The sequence below is a fragment of the Miscanthus floridulus genome, chromosome 4, assembly GCF_019320115.1.
Source record: "Miscanthus floridulus cultivar M001 chromosome 4, ASM1932011v1, whole genome shotgun sequence".
In the NCBI taxonomy this organism is placed as follows: domain Eukaryota; kingdom Viridiplantae; phylum Streptophyta; class Magnoliopsida; order Poales; family Poaceae; genus Miscanthus; species Miscanthus floridulus.
The window spans coordinates 37,988,561-38,000,834 of NC_089583.1; positions in this window are offsets into that span (position 1 = coordinate 37,988,561).

Consider the following 12,274-nt stretch of genomic DNA (forward strand, 5'->3'; position numbering starts at 1 on the left):
CACATGCATCCATCTAGACCCATGGAAAAGTTTCATGAAGTTTGGAATCAAAAAGTCACATGAAATGATAAGTCATATCTTTGCATGAAATGCTTTATCAAGTGACTGGAAACATATGAAGTCAACCAAACCTTGTAACCTTGCTCAAACAACTCTAATTGAACTCTACAACAAAAGTTATGAAGGGTTCGTGTTGAGCGAAGGTGGAGAAAATGTCCGAAAATAATGGAAACCCTATATTTTGTAGCAGAAAGGACTTTGCGTTGACCAAGAAATAAAGTTGACTTCTGGACCAGATATGAGGTTTGACCAAAAATGAAAGTTGAAGAAAAGTTTGAGTATAACAAACTTTGTTAAAGGACCAAGTCATGATTTAGCTTCGAAATAGATCAAAACAGTGCTCAAAGTATAATAGAAAAAAAAGCTGAAATCAACCCGACCGTGGTTGCAGTCCGGATTTCACCGACATCGACATTGACATCCCGCGTTCTCCAAATTTTGCTAAGCAACTTGAGTTGGTCCAAAAATAAAAGTTGAAGGTTATATTATGGAGAGGAGCATACAAAAAGTTGCACTGAGTTTGACCGAGTTTCGACCTTCGAAAGCGTGTTTCCGTGATCGCTGTTAACATATTGACACTATCATTTTGGAGCTTAATTATCTGCTGTTACATAGCTCAAATGGCCGGGCACCTTAAATAGAAATTGTAGAGCATTATGTGGGCTGCAACTTTGCTTTTGGGCCCATGTCCAAATTTGGCCTGCAAATGGCCCAAATCGGCTCCCCACGCTGATCGCTTTGCTGCCCGCCACGTGCTCGGTAGAATTCCTCAAAGGGCGGCGCGTGTCCAGTGCGTGGTAGCCATGCGGGAGCTCGCCTCCACCATTGCCGCGCTCCGCTGCTGTGTGCCCTGCCACTGTCGCGCTCCTGCTCCTCCATAATCGCGCGCCCGAGCTCCCTCTGGCACACTCGCTCGCTCTCCCCGCCTACGCCTGAGCACGGACGCCGAGCACCGCCATGGCCGTTCACCTCCCTGCCACCGTCGCTCGCCATGGCTGGAGCCATGCCTGCCACCGGCGCTCCTTCTCCTTCAAGCCTCCACTGCTATGGCCGCTAGCCCCACCGCCTTCCTTTCCCAGCTCCTCTTCTGGCCGGCGAACTCGCTATGCCGCCACCGCGTTCTGCTGCTCGGCTTCTGGCCGCCGGCGCCGCGGTCATGCATGGCCAGGCCTCTGTAGGCCTCCACGAATGAGCCAAGCCCTATGCGTGTGAGTGCGGGCCAGGGCTTGCCACCTCCCTGCTGCTCGCTACCGGCGACTGCCGTGCCGCCAGAAATCGACGAAGCCGACGTCCTCTGCTGCGACTCCGTGAAGAAGGAAGAGAAGGACCAACGTGTAAATAGAAACAAGTATGAAGGTTCCCGTTGTAAAATAGCTAGAGACAACAGTTTACCTTCATGGGCTTGTTTGATTCGTGAAAAGTTTAGGGTTCCCGACGTAAAAGATTTTTCCTTTTATCTTTTCCTTTTATGCATATTCTGTGCTAAACTTTGGAAAAATCGTAATAATTAATAGAAAAATCGTAAAATAGTAAATGAGAACTTTTTGGAATCCTTGCAAAATTTTCTATGCATTAGATCTATAATATTACAGGTTTTAGTTTAAAGGTTTAGCTGTAAAAATAGATTTATGCAGTTAGGTTTTTAATGCTAGTTGTATTTGTCTTTTTCATAACTGTAGTTATTTTGCTCAAATAAATGTGAAATTTTTATGGAGTGCTCATAAGGTGATTTTTGTTGTCTGGTAAAAATTTCAGAAGTGTAGGATTTATATTTTAAGAGTTATAAAAATAACAAATGTACTGTATTGCTTTGCTCCTATTCTGAATAGTCCTGCATGTTTGAATTAATTGGCTTAGTTAAGTTATGAATCATGACTTCATGATGTTACATGAGTTGTAGTACTTTTATTAAGCTTTTCAAAAAGCTAAATATCATGATTTTTGGTTAAGTAGATCTTGAGTTATACTTGCTTAAATATCAGTGGCTGTTTCTGCCCAAACTCTGACAGGGTTACCTTGTTGGTAGTGTGGGGCCTTCTTAATAGTAGAATTAGCTTTAGGTGTTTACAACAAAGTTGTTTAGAATTTGCTAAGCTTTCTAAAAAGTCTAGAACCATATTTATTGGACATACATAACTCCATTTATAGCTGTTTAAAGTGGCATGTCAGTTTCTGTCTATGTTTTGGACAGAACTGCAATTATTGGATTAATTGACCCTTCTAACTGTAGAATCATCTTAATATGAGAATAAGAAAGTTGTAGGTAACTTCCTAAGATTTTCAAAAAGTTATGGTTCATGTTTGTTGGAGGTCTAGAACTCTAGTTATGCTTCTCTGAAGTTTCTATCCGTTTTCTATACCACTGCTGTTGGGCTGGATTTGCAGTTTTGCTTGTGCAATTATTTTCGTGGTGTAAATGATGTTTGCTATGGAGGTAGTGAATACAAAAGTTGTAGCAAATTTCATAATATTGCTTGTGTTCAAATTGTAAGACCATAGGCCTGATAGTTTAGGAGTTACATGACTTTTAAGTCCTCTATCAAGTTTTGATTTTATTCTGAGCAGATCTGAAAGATGCTAGTGTTTGATCTAGTTAGGATTTGAATAAGTTTTTGGTGATAATAACAAAGTTGTAGATAATTCATGTATCTAGATTTTGTTAAAATTTGGTGGTATTTGGCCAAGTAGTTTGTGAGTTATGCCTGTTTAAAGTTGAGTTACAGAATTGATTACTCTCTGTCTTGTTTAGACCAGTTTCTGTAAATGTGTAAATTTGACTTAGTTAACTTGAGAATCATGCTAAGATGATTAAATATGAATTGTAGATAATGTCATAAGCTTTCCAGAATGTCTTCTTGCAAGTCATTTGGATTTGTGTAACTCCAGTTATAGCTAAATCTTGTAGCTGCTATTTGCATGTCCAGAAATTGACAGATTCCCATTTTTGTTGTTTGCTTGTATATTGCTAAGTGTGGCTCATACCTTTGATGATGGTTGAGTTAGAGTACCTGAGATCTTGGAAAACTTGTGTCATGCTTGGTGTTGTCATCTTCTTTGCTATCGTGACATGGTAAATTGTGCGATATTTATAGTAAGCAATGCAAAGTGCTTGTGCATGTTAACGTAACCTTGTGCTTGTCTTACTGCCTGCGATGCATTGTCTATTGCACTTCCATGTATTCATACACATGCATCTTGCATCTCATTTAGGTACGCTAGATGAACCACGTGAAGGATGTGATGTGGAGTCAAACCCGAAGACGGTGTTTGGTGGATCTATCCCGAAGATGGAAGGACTAAGCAAGTGCTAAGACCGGAGATGTCACCAAGTCGGTGCAAGCTAACTGAACTGACTTGTGTCGGATCCCAGGCAAGCCCCGGAGCATTTTAAGTCTCCTAGTATTTTACAAATGATTACTTAAGTACTTATGATTGATGCATTAGGTTATAAGAGTTGAATGAAACCACTTGATGCATGTACATTCCTTGTCCAGAAATTACCCCTTTAACCGGTATAGGTCCAGAATCGAATATATGCTTAGCCATGCTTAGACCGGTAGAAGTCGGGTGATTTCCTATCACCTGCGAGATATAGGTGGATACCGGAGCACGGTTGGTTATAATTGTTATCGTGGAACAGAACCATGAAGTAAAAGTAAATCAAGACCGGACGGGAAGTCGATAGAGAAGCAACAAGACATGGAGGTCTTGGGTGTGGATTTATCCCCGTCTGTGTCGATTAAGGACCGTACCGTTGTTGGTGCTTCTGACAAGATTGAACGCATGCCTCTCACTTAGCTGGCCGGATAACTCGTTCCGACCGCGAAGCCGAGTAATTCAACTCAGGCCGGGAACCGTTCTGTTGTGCGCTCTTTCCGGGGAACGATCAGACTGAGCCCAAGGGCAGGCTTGGCCTGAGCATCCTAGCATCTGGTGTTCCAGATTGTGCGGCGCGGTATGGACCCACAAAATGTGTACCTGAGTTGTACCAAAGGTTACCTAAGGTGACCGTTGATCTGGTCTGCCTGGGTTTGTGTTAGGAATAAATTCCCAGCTGGTTGAAATTGATTCGAATCGCCGTCTCTCCCGGATAGTGAGAAACTTGGCTAGTCCCAACATCGTAGTAATTGTATTATGGAAGATGATGGTTCAGATAAATATGGAATTACTACACCTGCTATGGTTACTATTGTATGCTCTTAAAAGGATATACCACATGTTTGGCACAGGATAGTTGCTAATCTAGAGATGGATAGTTCTAATTAACTTAATGACAGAATTATAATTGTATAATTGAGTTAATCGCTTTTTATGCAAAATGTTGTCAAGCTACCTCCACTTATAAAGCCTTGCATACTCCTTGGAGTCAATTTTATTTCTGGTTTATGACGGGTAAGTCTAGCTGAGTACATTCGAGTACTCAGGGTTTATCCCACCATGTTGCAGGTAAGGTTTGACCTGCTGAGGATGGTGGCTAACCACCGGTGGGCTCGGTGACTCTATATTCACTTCTCATCTATATGCTTTTATCTAAGGATGTCACTTATGCTAGCAATGTATTTGGAACTCATATTAATGAAATCCTTCGAAAGCAATGTTGTTTTCACTAATCGATTTTGAAATCCAAACTTGTTTTATTATTTATGAACCTATTTGTAATATTCTTTCCGCTGCAACTCTGCGTATGTGATGTGTATTTGCTTAATCATGCGATCTTGGTTGTGATGTTGATTTACCGAGGTCCTGCGTGACACTTGGCGGACTACCGGGTTTATATAAGTGAGAGTATGCGTGTGTCAACGTGTTAAGCGGGGACATCCATACTTGATCTTGTATAAATTGGGCGGTTCTGTCACAGCTGGTATCAGAGCGAGATTAAGCATAATACTATCATGTACATAGTTTTAAAAGCCAAGTTTTGGTTTTAAAATGCCTATTTTAACTAAAACTTTAGCTACTGGCAAATTTATCAAAACTTATTCGCAAAACTATGCTAGCGACATCCTCCTTTATGCCCAGTTAAGGACTATTAGGTGGTTATCTAAGTACTAACTGTGGGGGTTTACTTCTTGCAAATTTTACTTTCGTCGTCCATACGGCGTGCTATTGTATGGATGCCGTTCACTTGAATGGTAATGTATGGATCAATTGCCTCTACGCCCAGGTAAGTGTGAGTTGTGAGAGCATGACCGTCCAACTATCGGTCTAGGGAAGAGTTAGCTATGGTTACTGGAATATTTACATGTTACACACATGTATATATGAAGGTACTTAATTGCGGGTATATTTATCGGGTAGCTATGGATATCAAAGTATATACATCTGGGGATGTGTATATGGAGAGTATCTTAGTTTACCGCTTTCATTGTGTGCTTATTTATCTCTTGTGGGGATGGGCTGCAATGAGTTTGCCTGCAGGTATGCTAACCACGAATGCGTAGATTAAATGTAGCTGACGACTAGCTATATATCGAGAGAGTACGTGTTATGCCACCGACATAGAACGTGATTGCCGCCTTAGGCTGGCAATTTTGTGAGGACGAGTAGGACGAGCATGCATCATGATTGTGCTTGTGCATAAATATGCTTCCCTCATCTTGTTCTAATACTAAGTAACTTGTGATCAATGTGATGTTACTATCTTCCCTGTGTGAGGATAGACAAAATGCCTTGTTCCATGCCGCTTGAATAGCTGTGCTTGAAGATAGTGGGTGATTAGCTTTGCCTTGTATGTTTGCTTCCAAAGGAAATAGATGACAAAGTTAATAGTTAGCAAAAGGTTCACCCCTTTGAAAACTAAATTGCTAAATGTAAGTAAAACTTGTTTTGTAGAGATATCCACCTACTCTGTAAAAAGGAAATAAAGGATAACAGTACCTTACTACCATGTTCGCATAATATGTGTAGTAGTGTTGCTGTAGGTGACTGCTTATTATGAACGAACCTTGTGCTTAGTAATAGTCATTTAAGCTAATTGGATTGAGTGTTTCGAAAGGCGTGTTTAAGGCCAGGATGTAGGTGTGGATGCTCGTAATCTAGGTAGTGCCGTAGCTGTCACTCCTTTTGTCCTCGGAGCGCATATGAGTGTTGAAGAGCGCTATCCTAGAACGGCGTCTAAGTTTTGATAATTTCTTGGTTGTCGTCTCCCATTTAAGTTCTCTTTTAGGAGCCTGAGCCGGTACACGTGATTGCTAGCCATTGAACGTTGCGCTACGAAGATCTTTATCCATGCCTTTGCTTGACCTTAGGCCCAAGTTTAGTTCCCTTGAACGCTTGCATGTGTCGTGGTTGTCCCACTCTTGTGTGGAAGGACCTTGCTCCGAAATCCTTGTTGGACTTCATTGCTCCTTCTCCTACTGATGATCTGGTGCAACGCTAATCGCTACCTACCCTGGCTTGGAACCTTTTCCTCGTAGATCCTATCATTACCTTATCAACTAAATCTCTAGTCAGTGTACTGTCTCTGTCCCCCGAATCTCATTTGTTTTGTTTCCAAATTTTTTAAGTCTCTGTATGTTCATCAGTCTTGATCTCATGTTGCTGCTCAGCAAGACCAAATCTCAGGTTAATCATTATCTGGTGATCACCTTGGTGGACACAAGGCGTATATGGAAATTAAGCAAGAGTCCCCTGCTCAATGGTCTTTAGCAATTAGGCTATGTTCTCTTGCGCTGTGTTTTGATCTTCAGATCGCTTCCTTGTTGACTCCTAACCTTGTGACTACCTTTGTTGCTATCCCTCCTTCTCATTGTGCTTGCTCTTATGCAACCAAATTTGTGCTACGTGAGAATGCTTGTGGGTTGTATGTTCAGTAATGGTGCCACGATTAGCGATCTATGGTGCCGCGACGAAACTGAGGGCATCCTGTGGACTGCAGCCACAAGGTTGTGCTGCTCGGCACGCGCTGGTATTGAGGGTTCTAGTCATGATCCATTGTAGAACTGCACCGATGTGTTATTTTCACGTGAGCTCTTCCTTGGTTATCTCTCCGTAGCGTGGTAGAAGATTTGTACGTTGAATCAAATGCAATTGGACTCCCTTTTGAAGTCATCCAATGGTTAACCTTTGAAGAACAGGTCACTAATAGGAACATAAACAGATTGCAAGAGGTGGTAGACAAGCGACTCTACTCGACGTGACTGTCCCAGTAATGATGTCAGTCATCTAGTGAGCAACTTATGTCATTTTCATTGGATCAGAAAGGTGCACCACACTTAAGGTTGAACAAGTTATTAGTCAGATGATAAAGGGACCAATGTATTATGTGTTGTAATAGGTCACCTAGTATATATGAGTTCCTGTCCAAGTTCTCAATCTTGAGGTGCATAAGGATCACGTAGACGAACCGACCTTCTTTGGTGTGACCCCTTTCTGCTGACTTCAATGGCGACCATCTGTATGCTTCGACCACAATTTTTATTATTAGGAGTGAAGATTTGGAACCTTTTTCGTGTTGAGGGACAACTGATTAGTTACCAGTGGGAAAGTTAGTCTTCAGTTAGGTAACGACTAGTTGGTAACTATGAAGAACAGATCTCACAGAACGATGTTGATCAAGGAAACAGCAAACCTAGCCCTGCAATACAAGTGCTACTTCTTCTCCAAATGTGCTATCAAGTCAATTCCGTCTTGGACAATCACGTATATAGCGCAAGATGTTGTATCAGCTAAGTAAAGAACTAGAGAAAGCATATCCCTAGTTTCGATCAGCATCATTGTGCCCCTAGGTACCACAAACGGATTTGTCCCAGGCTCTATTGGATAAAGTACGCAGGATCGTGCTATCTTGGATTCCTCCCAATGTAAAAATGCTTTATGGATGCCAATGAAGAAAATTCTTCAGACAGCAGCTTACGACGAAGAGCAAGTATCAAAAAGTGTCTTGACCCAATTAGCCTCTCTGATAATCCAAACTTATGTAGCCTAAGGCTATCACTGATATTGGTAAATGAAGGACATGCTTCTCTTCCCTTAAAGGTCTTTCGCATCGAATCTCGGGGCGAGATTCCTATAAGGGGGGAGGGCTGTAACACCCTCGGTGTTTATCACCAGTTAAGCAATGGGTTTGAGCTCAAACATGACATGTCAAGTGGTAATCAAGGTGTCAAGATCCAATCTACATGATGGAGCTTCAACTTAAACTTGGGCCACACACAACTGCTTACATATGCACCCTTGTTAAGATTATGCAAGAGTAATTCTAAGCATGCTTCTTCCATGTACATTACATCCACATGCATCCATCTAGACCCGTGGAAAAGTTTCATGAAGTTTGGAATCAAAAAATCACATGAAATGATAAGTCATATCTTTGCATGAATTGCTTTATCAAGTGACTGGAAACATATGAAGTCAACCAAACCTTGTAACCTTGCTCAAACAACTCTAATTGAACTCTACAACAAAAGTTATGAAGGGTTCGTGTTGAGCGAAGGTGGAGAAAATGTCCGAAAATAATGGAAACCCTATATTTTGTAGCAGAAAGGACTTTGCGTTGACCAAGAAATAAAGTTGACTTCTGGACCAGATATGAGGTTTGACCAAAAATGAAAGTTGAAGAAAAGTTTGAGTATAACAAACTTTGTTAAAGGACCAAGTCATGATTTAGCTTCGAAATAGATCAAAACAGTGCTCAAAGTATAATAGAAAAAAAAGCTGAAATCAACCCGACCGTGGTTGCAGTCCGGATTTCACCGACATCGACATTGACATCCCGCGTTCTCCAAATTTTGCTAAGCAACTTGAGTTGGTCCAAAAATAAAAGTTGAAGGTTATATTATGGAGAGGAGCATACAAAAAGTTGCACTGAGTTTGACCGAGTTTCGACCTTCGAAAGCGTGTTTCCGTGATCGCTGTTAACATATTGACACTATCATTTTGGAGCTTAATTATCTGCTGTTACATAGCTCAAATGGCCGGGCACCTTAAATAGAAATTGTAGAGCATTATGTGGGCTGCAACTTTGCTTTTGGGCCCATGTCCAAATTTGGCCTGCAAATGGCCCAAATCGGCTCCCCACGCTGATCGCTTTGCTGCCCGCCACGTGCTCGGTAGAATTCCTCAAAGGGCGGCGCGTGTCCAGTGCGTGGCAGCCATGCGGGAGCTCGCCTCCACCATTGCCGCACGCCGCTGCTGTGTGCCCTGCCACTGTCGCGCTCCTGCTCCTCCATAATCGTGCGCCCGAGCTCCCTCTGGCACACTCGCTCGCTCTCCCTGCCTACGCCTGAGCACGGACGCCGAGCACCGCCATGGCCGTTCACCTCCCTGCCACTGTCGCTCGCCATGGCCGGAGCCATGCCTGCCACCGGCGCTCCTTCTCCTTCAAGCCTCCTCTGCTATGGCCGCTAGCCCCACCGCCTTCCTTTCCCAGCTCCTCTTCTGGTCGGCGAACTCGCTATGCCGCCACCGCGTTCTGCTGCTCGGCTTCTGGCCGCCGGCGCCGCGGTCATGCATGGCCAGGCCTCTGTAGGCCTCCACAAATGAGCCAAGCCCTATGCGTGTGAGCGTGGGCCAAGGCTTGCCACCTCCCTGCTGCTCGCTACCGGCGACTGCCGTGCCGCCAGAAATCGACGAAGCCGACGTCCTCTGCTGCGACTCCGTGAAGAAGGAAGAGAAGGACCAACGTGTAAATAGAAACAAGTATGAAGGTTCCCGTTGTAAAACAGCTAGAGACAACAGTTTACCTTCATGGGCTTGTTTGATTCGTGAAAAGTTTAGGGTTCCCGACGTAAAAGATTTTTCCTTTTATCTTTTCCTTTTATGCATATTCTGTGCTAAACTTTGGAAAAATCGTAATAATTAATAGAAAAATTGTAAAATAGTAAATAAGGACTTTTTGGAATCCTTGCAAAATTTTCTATGCATTAGATCTATAATATTACAGGTTTTAGTTTAAAGGTTTAGCTGTAAAAATAGATTTATGCAGTTAGGTTTTTAATGCTAGTTGTATTTGTCTTTTTCATAACTGTAGTTATTTTGCTCAAATAAATGTGAAATTTTTATGGAGTGCTCATAAGGTGATTTTTGTTGTCTGGTAAAAATTTCAGAAGTGTAGGATTTATATTTTAAGAGTTATAAAAATAACAAATGTACTGTATTGCTTTGCTCCTATTCTGAATAGTCCTGTATGTTTGAATTAATTGGCTTAGTTAAGTTATGAATCATGACTTCATGATGTTACATGAGTTGTAGTACTTTTATTAAGCTTTTCAAAAAGCTAAATATCATGATTTTTGGTTAAGTAGATCTTGAGTTATACTTGCTTAAATATCAGTGGCTGTTTCTGCCCAAACTATGACAGGGTTACCTTGTTGGTAGTGTGGGGCCTTCTTAATAGTAGAATTAGCTTTAGGTGTTTACAACAAAGTTGTTTAGAATTTGCTAAGCTTTCTAAAAAGTCTAGAACCATATTTATTGGACATACATAACTCCATTTATAGCTGTTTAAAGTGGCATGTCAGTTTCTGTCTATGTTTTGGACAGAACTGCAATTATTGGATTAATTGACCCTTCTAACTGTAGAATCATCTTAATATGAGAATAAGAAAGTTGTAGGTAACTTCCTAAGCTTTTCAAAAAGTTATGTTTCATGTTTGTTGGAGGTCTAGAACTCCAGTTATGCTTCTCTAAAGTTTCTATCCGTTTTCTATACCACTGCTGTTGGGCTGGATTTGCAGTTTTGCTTGTGCAATTATTTTCGTGGTGTAAATGATGTTTGCTATGGAGGTAGTGAATACAAAAGTTGTAGCAAATTTCATAATATTGCTTGTGTTCAAATTGTAAGACCATAGTCCAAATAGTTTAGGAGTTACATGACTTTTAAGTCCTCTATCAAGTTTTGATTTTATTCTGAGCAGATCTGAAAGATGCTAGTGTTTGATCTAGTTAGAATTTGAATAAGTTTTTTGTGATAATAAAAAAGTTGTAGATAATTCATGTATCTAGATTTTGTTAAAATTTAGTGGTATTTGGCCAAGTAGTTTGTGAGTTATGCCTGTTTAAAGTTGAGTTACAGAATTGATTACTCTCTGTCTTGTTTAGACCAGTTTCTGTAAATGTGTATATTTGACTTAGTTAACTTGAGAATCATGCTAAGATGATTAAATATGAATTGTAGATAATGTCATAAGCTTTCCAGAATGTCTTCTTGCAAGTCATTTGGATTTGTGTAACTCCAGTTATAGCTAAATCTTGTAGCTGCTATTTGCATGTCCAAAAATTGACAGATTCCCATTTTTGTTGTTTGCTTGTATATTGCTAAGTGTGGCTCATACCTTTGATGATGGTTGAGTTAGAGTACCTGAGATCTTGGGAAACTTATGTCATGCTTGGTGTTGTCATCTTCTTTGCTATTGTGACATGGTAAATTATGCGATATTTATAGTAAGCAATGCGAAGTGCTTGTGCATGTTAACGTAACCTTGTGCTTGTCTTACTGCCTGCGATGCATTGTCTATTGCACTTCCATGTATTCATACATATGCATCTTGCATCTCATTTAGGTACGCTAGATGAACCACGTGAAGAATGTGATGTGGAGTCTAACCCGAAGACGTGTTTGGTGGATCTATTCCGAAGATGAAAGGACTAAGCAAGTGCTAAGACCGGAGATGTCACCAAGTCGGTGCAAGCTAACTGAACTGACTTGTGTCGGATTCTAAGCAAGCCCCGGAGCATTTTAAGTCTCCTAGTATTTTACAAATGATTACTTAAGTACTTATGATTAATGCATTAGGTTATAAGAGTTGAATGAAACCACTTGATGCATGTATATTCCTTGTCCAGAAATTACCCCTTTAACCAGTATAGGTCCAGGATCGAATATATGCTTAGCCATGCTTAGACCGGTAAAAGTCGGGTGATTTCCTGTCACCTGCGAGATATAGGTGGATACCGGAGCACGGTTGGTTATAATTGTTATCGTGGAACAGAACCATGAAGTAAAAGTAAATCGAGACCGGACGGGAAGTCGATAGAGAAGCAACAAGACATGGAGGTCTTGGGTGTGGATTTATCCCCGTCTGTGTCGATTAAGGACCGTACCGTTGTTGGTGCTTCTGACAAGATTGAACGCATGCCTCTCACTTAGCTGGCCGGATAACTCGTTCCGACCGCGAAGCCGAGTAATTCAACTCAGGCCGGGAACCGTTCTGTTGTGCGCTCCTTCCGGGGAACGATCAGACTGAGCCCAAGGGCAGGCTTGGCCTGAGCATCC